Source organism: Nicotiana tabacum, chromosome 3, assembly GCF_000715075.1.
Source record: "Nicotiana tabacum cultivar K326 chromosome 3, ASM71507v2, whole genome shotgun sequence".
Taxonomy (NCBI): domain Eukaryota; kingdom Viridiplantae; phylum Streptophyta; class Magnoliopsida; order Solanales; family Solanaceae; genus Nicotiana; species Nicotiana tabacum.
Window position 1 is genome coordinate 65,004,313 of NC_134082.1, and position 15,218 is coordinate 65,019,530.

Sequence of the window (15,218 nt, forward strand, 5' to 3'; positions counted from 1 at the left end):
AAATGGCCTATTTTTTCCTCCCCGTTTCATTATGCTACCCTAGAACGCAGCCAAAAGCTCCATCCAACACTGCAAGGTAGAGTAGTAAGGGTCTACCTAGCTCGGGCGGGACTAAGACTGGTGGTGTTGACAGGTACTCCTTGATTCTATCGAACGCCTTTTGTCAGTCATCAATCCATTTGGTAGCGGTCCTTCTTCAACATCTTAATGATTGGCTCACAGATAACTATAAACTGTGCTATGAATCGGCTGATATAGTTGAGCCTTCCCAAGAAACTCATCACATCCTTCTTGTTCTTTGGCGGTGGTAATTCTTGAATGACTTTGACTTTCGACGGATCCAGTTCTATGCCTCGGTGGCTCACAATAAACCCAAGCAACTTCCCAGCAGGAACCCCAAATGCGCACTTTGCAGGGTTTAGTTTTATGTTTTATCTCCACAATTTATTGAAGAACTTCCTCAGATCTTCCGTATGGTTAGTGGCCTTCTTGAATTTGATGATAACATCGTTCACATATACTTGTATCTACTTGTGTATCATATCATGGAAAATGGTAGTCATAGCCCTCATGTAGGTGTCCCCTGCGTTCTTCAGGCCGAATGGCATCATCTTGTAGCAGTACATTCCCCACGCCGTAATGAAATCCGTATTCTCAACATCTTCCACATCCATCCAGATCTGATGATAACCAGCAAAGCAATCTACGAATGAATGTAACTCATGCTTGGCGTAATTGTCAATCAAAATGTGTATATTTGGCAAAGGGAAGCCGTCTTTCGGAATGACCCGGTTGAGGTCCTAATAGTCGACAAAGACTCTGACCTTCCCATCCTTCTTTGGTATTGGCACAATGTTGGCTAACCATGTCGGGTATTCTACTACCCTGAGAACTTAGCTTTGATATGCTTGGTGACTACTTCCTTGATTTTTAAACTCATATCAGTCTTGAACTTTCTGAGATTTTGCTTTACCGGTGGACACATTGGATCGGTTGGTAGTTTGTGAGCCACCATAGACATACTTAGACCAGTCATGTCATCATACGACCAGGCGAATATGTCCTCATATTCTTTTAGAAATTCTAGGTATTCTTTCTTTTCTGACGGCGACCGGTGAATGCTGATTCATGTTTCCTTGACGTTTTTTGCATCTCTCAGGTTGACAATTTCGGTCTCATCCAGGTTGGACTTAGGTCTGTTCTCAAAGTTCTCAACTTCTCTGACAATCTTGTCAGGTATGTCATCTTCCTCTGAATTAATGTTTGTTTGTTGCGTTATCTCATTGCATGCCATAGTCATTGATTTAGCAAGATACGTAGTAATAATGTTGTATTGGTAAAGTAGGGAAAGAAAACGATAGCAATAAATATTAATTCATAAGAAAATCAAAAATGCTTTTGATAAACTGCTTTGAACATTGAAGATCTTATTGCGGGAATTGAAAATGTGAAAAGAAAATCATTTAGTAAATAAAAACAATGAATGATGCTTATTTTAGCCTTGCTACCCCAAAGCTCGTCGGGCTATGGTTGTCCTGATGGTCCAATTATTGAGGCCTGACCCTCTTCTCACAGCCTATATGGAAGGTCCTTCCTCCCCTCCTCCTCGAGAACAACACAATAGTCCATGTCATTGTCTTTTAGGAACAAGTTCTTGACCGCTGCAACTGTTTCTTCTTCATTTGATCCATAAATAATGTCATCCTGTTGGAAAGTCTGCTGCAGATGCGGTATTGGCTGCTCTAGTGGATAGTAAGGACCACGCCATAGTGGCGACCAATTGTTGAATTCTTCCCAGGTGTATTCATATCCTAAACCGAAGGTAGTGCCATGTTTCTTGAGTTTTATGGGTTTAGAGATTCCTTGAAGGTTCTTTCCAAGCCCTTTGCTAGGTTCTTACCCATTCCAACTCAGTATACTCTCGATTTTGCTATCCCACCATTTGTCTTTGTCGATAGCATTAACCCGCTCAATGTGGTGGTAAGTTTCTCCACCCAGCTTCCTTGTTCCCTCGATCACCGGAATGGTCTGGAGACTGTATATAGGGTTGCTACCGTCGCCGTGAATGATCACTTCCTAGTGATTCCGTTCGAACTTTACTGTCTGATGCAGTGTTGATGCTACGGCCCCAGCAGCATGAATCCATGGCCGTCCCAACAGCAGGTTGTAAGATGCTGGTACATCTAACACTTGGAAATCGACATCGAACCATGTTGGTCCCATCTGTAAGCATAGGGTAATATCCCCAATAGTGGACCTCTGAGAACCATCAAAGGCTTTCACATTAATTGCTCCATCTTTGATTTCGTGCAGTCCTTTACCAAGCTTCTTGATTGTTACCAGCAGACAAATATTGAGACTGAAACCTCCATCGATCAGTATTCTGGTGATGAAATAATCTTCTTATTGCACAGTGATATGTAATGCCTTGTTGTGCCCCAACCCTTCAGGCGACAGCTCGTCCTCATGAAAGATGATCTTATGGCTCTCTAGCACTTGTCCTACCATGTTATCCATTTCTCCGCCAGTGATGTTACTTGGTAAGTATGCTTCACTAAGCACTTTTAATAGAGCATTCTTGTGTGCCTCAGAGTTTTGTAGCAGGGAGAGGATGGAGATTTGTGCTAGCGTCCTATTTAACTGGTCGATGACTGAATACTCCTTGGCCTGTATTTTCCTCCAAAGGTCGCCTGGACCTGTCTCAATGATGGGTGGCCGATTGGAGGCCTTCTTGCTTGACTCAGCTAGATGTTTCGGGGGTATAAACTCTACCAGTTCTTGTCATACCTTGTGCTACGATAGTTTCCCCAATTCTGACCTTGCCTTTCCTCCTCGCCTCGGATGTATAGTCCTAGGGTACAACCTTTGTATGCAATGGTGTCATGGTTGATATCGCCACTAGGATTGGTGAATCTATCCTTACTCCGAATGGAACATGCGCCTTGGGTGGCAAAACTGCAAGCTCAAATGGTGGGGGTGCATTTACTGGAGACATTAATTCAACCTCAATTAGTGTCGGTGTCTTTGCGGAGAATGTTGCTTCAAACTCAAGTGGTATAGACATATTCACCTCAACATCCTCAGACGATTGGATCTGGACTATGATTGGATTGAGGGTAATTATTGGTTTCTTTGGGTTATCACCTTCTGCGATCAACCCGATTGACCCCTTGAGATCCCAGTCATCTTCTATTTCGATCATGTGGATACCTCCACCCTTATGGTCTTGTAGAGGGTTGTTCCGAACATTTGGAGCGGGTTCTTTTTCCACAATGATCTTGTTGTCAGTCAAAGACTAGATCTTGTCTTTCAATGAACGACATTCATCGATGGTGTGCACATTCATGCTGGAGTGGTATGCACAGGATTTGTTTGGGTTAACCCACTGAGAAGGGTTCTTAGGGGTTGCAACAGGGATGGGGGTGACATAACCAGCAGCTTTGAGCTTCTCATATAGCTGGTCAATGGGTTCAGTGATGGCGGTATACTGTTTTGGAGGTCTGCGATCAAAGTTAGGTTGGGGTCTAGGGAAGTTTTGGTGTGCAGGCGGTGATTGATAATGAGATGGTTGAGAATTATAAGTTTGGTATACATGAGCAGGTTGGGAGTATCTGCGTGAGGTAGGTTGATATGTTGTATGTGGAGGTGACTGATAAGTTGGTGGCAGAGCTTGGTATGAGGGTGAATGTGCTTGGTAATTTGGGGTTTGCTGATATGTGAGTGGAGGTGTTAGGTAAGTTTGGTATTTGAGGGGAGATTTGGTACTTTGTGCAACCATCACGGCCCCTACGTCCCTCTTCTTTGACATACCACCAGACTGTAAAGCCTTATTTATAGCTTGCAAGGCCTCGAAATTTGTAACCATAATACTTTTAATACCTTCTTCAATTCTTTCACCCAATTTGATGATGTCGGAAAACTTATGATTCTCAATCATCATCAGCCGCTCATAGTATTGTGGGTCCTGAGCTCGGACGAAGAACTTGTTCATTTGCTCCTCTTCTAAAGCAAGTCGGACCTTAGCAGCTTCGGACCTCCAGTGAGTAGCATACTCGTGAAATGTCTCTGTAGGCTTCTTTTTCAAGTTCTGAATATAGAACACGTCTGGTGCGTTCTCTGTATTAAACCTGAATCGGTCCATAAAGTCAGATGCCATACTTACCCAGCTTGACCACTTCTTGGGATCTCGGCTGATATACCAGGATAATGTATCTCCTTTCAAACTCCTCATGAACAACTTCATGCAAATCCTTTCATCATTCCCTACTCCAACCAGCTTGTCGCAGTATGTCCTCAGATGGACCCTTGGATCACCCGTACCATCAAATATCTCAAACTTAGGAGGTTTTTACCCCTCAGGCAGTTCGACATCAGGATGTATGCAAAGGTCCTCATAGTTCAGCCCCTCGATTCCTTTACTTCCCTCAACGCCCTGAATCCGGCTGGTCAATTTCTTAAGCTCCTCGGCCAAGTTCCTAATAAGCAGATCCTTTTCATCAGACTTAGGTGTGCATGAGATAGGTTGGGTGGAGTGTGGCATGGTCTCCACGTAGATAGGAGTGTTATGCTGGCCTGGTGTATGGGTGTGGAAATGGTTATTTGTGGAGTTCTGAGGTTCTGGGATGAGTAGTGGAGTGTTGTTTGGGGTATGACAGGTGTTACATTGGTTCTTTGGTGGAGCTGCGTGATGATAAGATGCGGGATGATTCAGCTATTTTTGGATATTTTAAGGAGGTGTAGGGTTTTGAGTGTTGGAGAAGTTGATATCTGGAGTGCCAAGGGAAAATGACAGGTTTGCCAGACTCCGAACCTGATCAAGCTCTTCCTAAAATTTCAATAGTTTCTGTTCAAGCTATGATACATTCTCTTTTGGAACCCGAATGCCCTTGCCATCAGTGGCCTCAACCCGTTCAACAGTGTTCTCCTTCCTGATGTTGTTCAAGTCTTCCATTTTGCCTTTGTTCTTTCCTTTAATAGGACTGAGAAGAGGAGTGGGTGGAGGGCCCCTGGATCTCGTGGAATAAGATGATGATACCAGAGTATATGAACTAACCTTTGGGGAGGGGAATAATAAAACAAAAACAAAAAGGTAACCAAGTCAATGAGGATTATAAAAAGTATTACAATATTTAAACACATAGTGCGGGAATGTAAAGCGTGTCTTAATTTGGGAACCTCTTTGTGCCGAGGCAGGCCCAGCGACAAATTGATTTGGAGAACTTAGAATGCTAAATGCCTCATTGATAAAAATAGACGAATCCCAAAATGACACTGAATAAATGAGAAATAAAAGTTACTAATAGCCATTGGCCTTATTACATTCGTAAAGCGAAAAAGATAAATCACCATCTACATGGTCCCAGAAGGACCTTCCCCAGATTCGGCATCCTTGGCTCCGTCAAACAGCTTCCCCAACTCACGAAGTCCTAGCAACAGGTATGCTCTGGTTAGATGTCCGCCTTCATTTCCTTCAGCCTTTTGACAATCTTCAATCCTTTTGAGAAATTTTCTCTCCAATTCTACTATGCCTCGCTCCAAATATCCTAGCCTTTTGTTGGCATTGGAAAAATTACCTTCCATTCCTCAATTAGCTTCTGGTTGGATTTTTGTATCTCGCGATGTTCACTCTCTCATTCACGGATCCTTTTGCGTAGCTGGTTGTACTTGACTTGCACCTCGGCCTTCTCATATATAATTCTGTGACCTCGAACAAACTTTGGCTGGCCTAGACTGTCATGATTGTCTTCCAACCAACCCGAATAGAAAAGAGTACAACCGACATGATATTTGTCTGGCTTGATGGTGTCTTTCCCCATTACGATCTTGCAGTGCCATACATGCTGGGCTTGGCACTTGTAGGGACTATCATCATTTTGGAAGTCAGCTCTGAAATTGCTCATCTTGTCGACCCTGGGTATAATTTGCTTTCTACCATCTTGCCTCATCACTCTAAGATGGATGTAAGGGTATGTTCTTCTTAGACCGATCAGTATCAGGAAAGGTGCATCTCTGGATCGGGCGATGAACTCCTCGGTCGGAAACCACTCGAACATCCGTTGAACTTGTTCTTCAATCAGATTATCAAAGAGCTCGACCCATTCTTTGGCATTCTCCGGCTGAGCGAACATGTCGGGGATGTAATTCATTTGCTTTGGATGGTAGAAAGAGATGTAATCATCCCAGTCCCTTCGCTAAATTTCTTGTCAGTATTTGCCCTTTTGGAGATGTTCCATGAGCCAGAGTTGAAGTAGTAAATTGCAGCCTTCGAAGTGTTTTGCTCCTTGTTGACACTTCTCCAAGGCTCGGTATATGTCTGCGATGATCATGGGTACAATAATGAATGTCTGCCCACTAATCCCCTCCATTAGGGTTTTCGTTACCATAGCCACCCTAGTATGGATTCTCCCCTTCTTCGTCGGGAACACGATCAAACCCAAGAAGCAAAACATGAAGATAAACACCCTATGATGAATATGTCCCAAGGATGTGATGACAAACTCATAAGGTAGGTATGGTGGGATTTGTTGTGACCGTACCTTTCATACAAGTAGTCAAAAGGGATGTATGATTCCTTTAGGCATGTCAATTCTGCATTCTTCTTCAAACCCATCATTTTCAAGAAACCCTTGCCTTTGCGGTTCTCAGGCATTAGCAAACATGGAGTTTTCCATACTAGATTGGCCAGTCCTCATATCTCCTCTAGCAACGGTTTCATTTCAATGTCCCCAAAGCGGAACACAACCCTTTCACAATCCTAGAACAACGTAGCAGCTTCTATGATCATGTTGTTAGGTTGGACCTCCAGGAGGGATGGTAAATTACCCAGATATTTTCTAACGAGGGTTTAGTCACTAGAGTGTAGATCTTTCCACCAGCTTAGAAATCTTGGGTAGATGTTGGTGACCATGCCGAATCTGGGGACTTCTGTAAAGCCCCAGAAAATTTTGCTAAGTAATTTAAGATTTCGTGGTGCCAAGGTAGGCTAATTATTTTATTTTGTGTGCAAATGAGGATTCATGATATAATGGATATTAATTGGATATGTTAATAAGCTCATAAGTCATATTATAAGTGATTTGGGATCTAAGGAGAGGCCTAAGTCTAAGCCAAGTTGGAAAATTTCATAATGGACTAAAGTTGTGAATGAGTACGCACAAGACCTCACTTTGGACAATAATATCTCCGGTTATATAAGGTTTTGTGTGATACACAACCTATTAAATTAAATAACTTTGAGTCTAGTTTCCGACGCATCTAACCGTTCGTCATTTGGAGGTGTGTATAGAAAGTTACGACCATTTTACTAGGCATGTGTCATATACGCAGCCAGGTGCGCGGAAGTGCGGCCGCACATATTGAGAAGTATTCTGCCTCGTGAGCACGGTCTTAGCGTGGGCGTGCTAGTAGAAGACCTCTAAATACACCTAAGAACGGGAAATAAGAGGATTTAAGTCATTTTTCAAGACTAGGGCATCATCTCCATCCCCAATCTGGCCAAGGCATCCAATTGCACACCTAAGGTGAGTTTTTAAGTGTGTTTTCATGGTGATTTCACTTCTCAATCACTAGTTAAAACATGGTTTTGATTGGATTTCATAGGATTTCTTCAAAATCTCAAAAACATCCCAAAAGTTGTCTTTCAAGATTTGGTCCACAAGAGATAATCTTTTACCCTTAGACTTACATATATGGAGTTATTATGAAAATATGAGTATAAATTAAGTATTGTAACTCATGGGATGGTTATTGAAAGCCATAGGTGCCTAACCTAGGTTGTGTTGGTGTTGTAGAGATTGTGAGATGGGTTATTGAGGTATGATTCTTGGGTGTAATAGTAGTATGTATACATGCATGTACAAATTAGGTTTATGGGAAGATTGTTGAACATAAATAAGTAAAGATTGGGTTGGGGTAATGAAGGAAATCTTGTAAAAAAGATGTGAAATCAAGATGTTCAACTAGTGTTTGATAAAATGCTCAAATGAGCTGAAACCATGAATACCTTCCTAATTTGTGTTCAATTTTGTTATGTCTCAAGTAGATTGGGATTGCTAGAATTTCCGGAACGTCGTAGTAACTTAAGGAAAGCTTAAAAAAGGTATGTATGGCCAAAACCCTGTCTTTTAGAAATTGAGCTCCCATGGTGTCCCTGCATACGTTGTAAGTCCGGAATTTGATTTATGTAGTATTTGTTATTTCAAAGGATTTGGTGTTGCAAGAATATATCTGAAAAGTGTGTCTCAATGTGTTGAATATGCTATTCTTGGTAATTGGGGATATGTGAAGAATGTGAACTATATGCTAAATTACCTAGATTTCAAGTCAAGTTAAATTGTGATTATTATGCTGAATCATGAGAATTCCCTCTCTATACTTATAACTTGAATTGCTCTTATATGTGCCCATTATCTTAAATTGCAAGTTTGATGTTGAAAGTAAAAGTGATGTGGAATGAGAGTTATGAAATATGGCCTAGTGCCAAGTATGATATGATAATTGTGGCCCTAAGTGCTAATGAGTTGATATGATATATTTGAAATAAATATTCAAATGAGATGATTAATGAGAAAGGAACAATGCCTAGGTAAGGCGGCCTAGCCGATCGGGCCGTGATCGGACACCATGCCGCACACATGGTGGTAATGTGCTGATATTGAATTCCGGAAAAAGGGAAATGAAATAGTGATTGAAGTATATGTCTCAAATGAGGCAACCTAGCCGATCGGGTCATGATCGGACTCTGCTCAAGATAGCGGTGGTATTGTGAACAATGTTGAACAGTATGAAATGTCCCAAACTAAAGGCAATGGAAACATGATGTGAAAATTGTATGGTTCTTTTACCTTGATAATGTTGTGATCGTTTAAAGCTTTTGAGTCATACTTGTGATTTCCTTATTTTGTATGAAAGTTCTTTCTAATGAGATGGTGTTTAGTTATACATACTAGTGCTATTCGATGGCACTAACGTCCCTTTTGCCAGGGGCGCTATGTCTTTAAATGGATGTATGTTTCTATAGCAGGCAGTGTTGGTCGCAGCTAGTGCCGCATCATCATTTCAACTGACTTGGTGAGCGCCACTTCATTTTGGGGTCCTGTTTCATCTGTTTATCATGTACATTGTATTTGAGGTATAGCCGGAGCCTTGCTGTCGGCATTTCCATATTACTCTTCAGTTGTATTTAGAGGCTCCATAGATAGGTTGTGGGTAGTGTCGGGCATTGGAATTAAAGTGGAAATATTGATGTTTGGCAATGATGTATAAAACTTGTAATATCTTCAAAATTGTGAACGAAGTTGTTAATGGAAATGAAATGGAATTGTTAATGACATGCTTATAGAATTTGATTAATGGTGTATATTTCCTCTTTATTCAAAGACGAATTTGGGTAGTATGAAGCCTAACAGGCTTGCTCAGTCGGGTTTACTCAATTGAGCGCCCGTTGCGCTCCTCGAATCTTAGGGCGTGACAACTTCGTGCCTCATATTTCTACAAGACAAATATGGTTAAGGTTAGGCCCTTACCCCCACCAGACTCGACTATTAATATCAACAATTAGCATGAAGCATTTAGTTCTCCAAATAAATGCACAGAACGTGATGACGTCCGTTTGGGTTTAGGGAAACCCAGTGGACTTTTGGACAAGGCTATCTTAAAGGATCATTATGTGGATAACATAACTGACCCGACTAGGTTTGACCATGATGCAAGCGCAATTAAAATAGAGTAAGGTTTCTATGGGGTTTTAGACCGGTACCCTTGAGAGGTCAACTCAAGGGGAGGCACAGAATTGTCGATTGCACTGCTGATCGACTAGTTTTACCGCAAATATGCCTTTCCGAATTTAGGGGTAATGATATAGGAAGAGAGCAACCATTCATCAAGCATTGCTATAGTATTTGTTTGGCATGAGTGGAGTATGATGTTGAGCATGATTATGCAATAATTGAAAGCATGTTGACGTGTATTTGCACATTGAGAAAGCGATAAATACAACAATTTTATAATTTAAAGCGGCAATAAAGGAAAGAAACAAAGAAGATATGTCAGTTTCGTAGTTGAAGAAGAAATTAAATGCTTTAAAGAAACTAAACAAGTAATTTCACATAGGGAGGGTACAAATTCACAAGGACAATCTGAAATGGTAAAAGCCTAAGAATCCCTAGCAGAGTCGCCATGCTGTCGCGCCCCCTTTTCACCTCTTCACATCGAAAAATCGGGTTTATGACATTCGGTACGGAACAACTCATTCCTTTTGGGAACGGGGTTTTGCATTTTTTGAAGAGTCGCCACCTAATGATTTAAGGTGCATTAGGACACCTATAAGGTTCATCTACAACTATGTTTAATAACTAGAGACAGGGTAAGGGCTTGAAATTATCCTAAGGGGAAGGTGTTAGGCACCCCTCGGGATCCACTAGTGTGGTTCCTGGGCAGACAGTTTTTATGAATTTGTACAAATAGGCAAGTATTGGCTTAAAATAGTAGGGGATTTAAGTTTTAATACACATATATAAGAAAACAACTAAAAAGAGGCGAGATTTTGAAAAGAGTTATAATATTAACATACTTGAGAATATAAAAATGAGGGGGGTTCTAGGTTTATTTATAATATGGATCACGTCAATGCAATACCCGGTATGACACTCCTCAAAAGAAGGGCTACACGTGGTATTAATGCATCGGTCATCATATCCATATCTACCCTTTCCCACCCCGTAAAGGTAATTAGAGCGATGATTGGTCTCGACTCTTATTGCATGCTGCTACCCGTCCCTTCCTATTAGTCCTGGGGGAATTTTAGGACTCCTATTCCTAAAAGAAGGAGGTTCTAGGCAGACCTCAGTTTTAAAGGTAAAAATGCTAATGCGACATACAAAACATATAAGACTGCAATTAGGGGAGGGGGAACATGTAAGCAGATTGAAGGCTCAGTTATACATCCATAAATAATGCACACAAACAGCATGACTTATATACAGTTAAGGTCTGAATTAAAAAACACCAAAGCATGGTGTTTAAGTTGTTGAAGCAGAACCAAATTTATTACATGACTCAGATAAGAAGTCTGAATCAGGCCTGCCTACTAGTTGTAGCAGTTGATAATTAAACAAAGGCAGTTCTCTTTTTAGTCAGGTTATTACCTAAGGCTTGCCTAGGCGTGAAACCATATGTAGTAGTCATTCCAAGTCATTAAGATGCAGATGATTATTATCTAAACAGGCTGTTCTAATCGCAGAAGTTGTTGCCAATTTTATTCATAAAAATGCAGTGCAAAAATTATTACTTTACTACTTTTTTCATAAATCTGTAGTTAACTAGGTGTTTGGACGAATTGTAAACAGGATCTTAGATATGATATCTAATATGCATATGCGAATGGCAGGGTTGTTAAAGAAACAGAGTCCCTAAGACATGATTTCTAAATGTATGCATGAGTTGCTGAATTATCAGAATATAACTTTGTGAATACATCTTTTATAGCAATGTTATTATTGCCCTAGGAGCAGGATTTCTAAGCGATAGAGATAAAGCATGGATTAATGAATGAAATGCTCAAGCAAGAAACATGAATCCTAAGAACATGATTTCTAATGCATTGTATGAATTCCTAGACATGGTTTTTATTGCACGATTTGGAAATGTAAACCTAATAACATGTTTTCTACCCTTTAACAACTATAGCATGCATATTTCTCATCCCTTTTCACTATCCAACCCAATACTTGTTTACTAATTATTACAGACCGTGTGATTGAATTACGTAAGAAAAATGTAAAAATAAGAAGTTACAACTACAGGAAGCCTGATTCTGACTTCCTCTCTGAGTTATGGAATAAACCACCTCAAATGTCAATGTTGTTCCAAAGCCTTCTCATATCTTGGCGTGTCGGATCTCCCTAAGGACCTCAAGGGATCTTGGGCAGTGCTCACACCCAGATTTGCATAACCAAACAGAGTAAGTGCAGTGTGGAAGAGCCAGCCCTTATGTGTCCAGGTTCAGAAGGAGCTCAAGGGTCCGAAAGCAGGGCTCACACAAGAGGGACAAAACCTAGATTCTAAGAGTATAGTGAAAGTGCAGAACACACGTTAAAAGGGATTTGTTTAAAAAGCTGGATTGATAGTCCATTTTGGAAAGCAATCAGTAACAGAGGTGATTAAAATCAGTCGTAGTAGCAAATAAAACTCAAAACGCACAAGGTGGGATCAACACAGAATCAGTAGTCACAAAAGAGGTTAAGGCAAAGGGGTCAAGAGACTTGGGATACACAGACATTGACTGCAACATATAACCCCATCAAGGGTCTTAGGACTAGTAGGACATGCACAACAATAGCTGATACTGGCATGATCACAGGCTAGTCAGAAAGAACATAAGCACATTGAAGGGATAGGGGGCTTGGGATTGACAAGTACACAATAAGTGATTGGCAGGGCATGCTTTGAAACACACATAGGGGAGTGCATTAATCTAAAGGGAAGGGAGAACATTATAACATGCTGGTAATGTAACTTAACAGAACCACAAGCAGAAATAGACCAAAATGAAAGAAGCTGAAACAATTAAAGGAGCATGTTGTTGTTGAAGCTTTAAAATTAAACTAGGACATACCAGTTGAGAAAGCAAAGTGCAGAAAGATAAGGCAAATAGGTTTCCATAGTCTAGCCTTGGCTTTCAGCCGGCTAGACAAAATAATAGCACAAGTAGTAGTAGAGAAAGAGAGAGTTTTTGAGTGTGTAAGTGTGTGTTCTGAATTCAATCGTTCGTGTGTTTAAAAAAAGGGTAGGGTATTTATAGCTTTGAAAATGAGTAGAAAAATAAGGTAACTAGTAAAGTTTTAACACAAATATGGAAATAATCACAATCAGAATCCCATTAATGCAAGTATTCCCTTTAATCAAGGAATTACTTCTCAAACGGATACTAATAGGGATAATTAAGGAAAGAAAATCAATTCGTGGAAGATTGATTTCTGACCATATAAGGGATAATAAATGTATAAAGTAAATATTTGAGTCTAAGTACAAAACACACTTAATTTTGGGAAAGGATTCAGCAGGGGTAAAACATCACAGCAAAGGAAGGGAATCGATCAATTTAAACAAAACGAGTGAAATTAAGGGTTTATAAGAATTTTTTTGCAATTAATCGTAACTTGAGGAAATCAAGATCAATCATGAAGTGGTCATGATTCTGTACTTCAACATAAAAATAGAAAGGAATGAACAGGCGTATTAGACATGCATGGCCAAACATATTGACAAAAAAGAGCAAATTAAATGAACATAAACATACAGGAGTGACATGAATAGGCTAAGGACTATTCAAAGCATGGTAATCAACAAGGTCAAGCTGTCATGGCTCACATGTAGAACCCAAGTGAAGAAACCAGTCTAACAGGTAAAAAGAGTCAGAAATAAGTAAAGAACTCACAGTAACAAGTGAGGAAAACCTTTTAAGAAATTAGGGTTTTAACAATAATAGAGTTTACAAGAATGGTAAGAACTCAAAATCAGATAAGTCAAACAAGGAAAATGATTCAAACATAAAGAACTTAATCGAAACAAGTATACACACAAACAAACAAAGATAGCTTCAGAACTCGGATAAAACCAAAAAATACCTAGGGTTTTAACACGATGAACCAGGTAGAAGAAAAGCATGAACAAATCATTTAAACATGGTAAAATCATAAAACAATACTAAAAATCGGAGAAGAGATCCTTTTAAAAGAGGTTGAGAAAACCCTAATCGTTGAAGACTAAGAGTCGCTTTGAAAAATCAGGAAGCCTTTGAGGAAATACTTAAGAGGTTCATAACATACACAGATCTAAGATAGATCTGAAAGAAAATTGAAAGATTTTAAAGGTTAGGGTTTCAGAGAACCCAAAAAATGAGAAAGACTTTGAAAAGTTACTGATCTAGCCGGAAAAGTCAAGGATCTGACTCGAACGACCATGGATGGCCGGAAAAAGACCAGAGATAGAGGTTGAGCATGGACTGGACTAGATCTCTTCGAGATCTGTCCATGAAATCACACAAACGGGCCACCAGAAGACGTAAGAGACCTGTATACATCTCAAACAGCCTTGTGAGTCCATGGATTGAGTGGGGATTGAAAAGGATTAGGGTGGATTTGGGCGGCGGTGGCTAGGGTTTAGGTGAGGTTGCAGAGAGAATTGGAGAGGAAGGGGAATCAAGGGAGGTGGGTTGATGGAAATGATTTAGGGTAAGGGGGTCGTTTGGGGTTAAAAATGGTAAAGTGGAACGGTGGTCGTTGATCTGAATGATCAACGACCTAGATTAAAAGGGGTAGGTGGGGATCTGGGTTTGGGTAGGATTTAATTGGGTAAGGGTCGGGTTGAAATTAAAATTGGGCTGGGGAATTGGGGATTCGATTTAGGCTAAAATTGAAATAGAAATGGGTTATTATTTAAATAGTCAATTTTCCATTTTTAAATTACAAAAAAAAAAGTAAATGGCTTCTGGAAATTAATTTAAAAGCTAAAATGATTTATAACATATAATTAACAATTTAAAAATACAAGACCCCATTTTATAAATATAAAACCTAATTAAACCTCGAAAGGGCTAATATTGCAATTATATGCAATTTAGCTTGAAAAATACTAAATAAAATTGTAAAAATTACCTTAGCCATATTTTGGCATAAATATAAAAGCTCAATAGATGAATCATGAAAAATAATAATTTTGGAAATAATTATTGGGATTTTATGGATAAAAAAGTGGAAATAAATCAATCAAAACCTTTAAAAATTGTGGAAAAATAATAAAACCTTTGGACATGCTTATATATGCATATATATGCTATTTTGAAGGTATTTTTGCATATTAAAAAATATATAGGGAAATTTGGGTATCAACATTGCTATTTACTGTTTGAATCCCTGCATACTTGAAATGTTTTGCAAGTTTCTTTGATTTTTCTTTAAGTTTCTCTTATTCCCTCTACTATTGACTGATTTTAAACACTGCAATACTCCAGGTTTTGATTTCTATGACTAGGGTTTTCCGAAATGTTCTTTCTCCAAAATGTTTAATGATTTCGAGTGTTTAATCTTCTGTTTCTTGTGTGTTTTGACCGATTTCATGAAGATTGCTTTAACCCTAACTTGTTTATGCTAAAAGCCCTAATTTCTCAACATTATTGTTTGGATTCTGAGTTTGTCTAGGTTACTTGGGTACTGACTTTG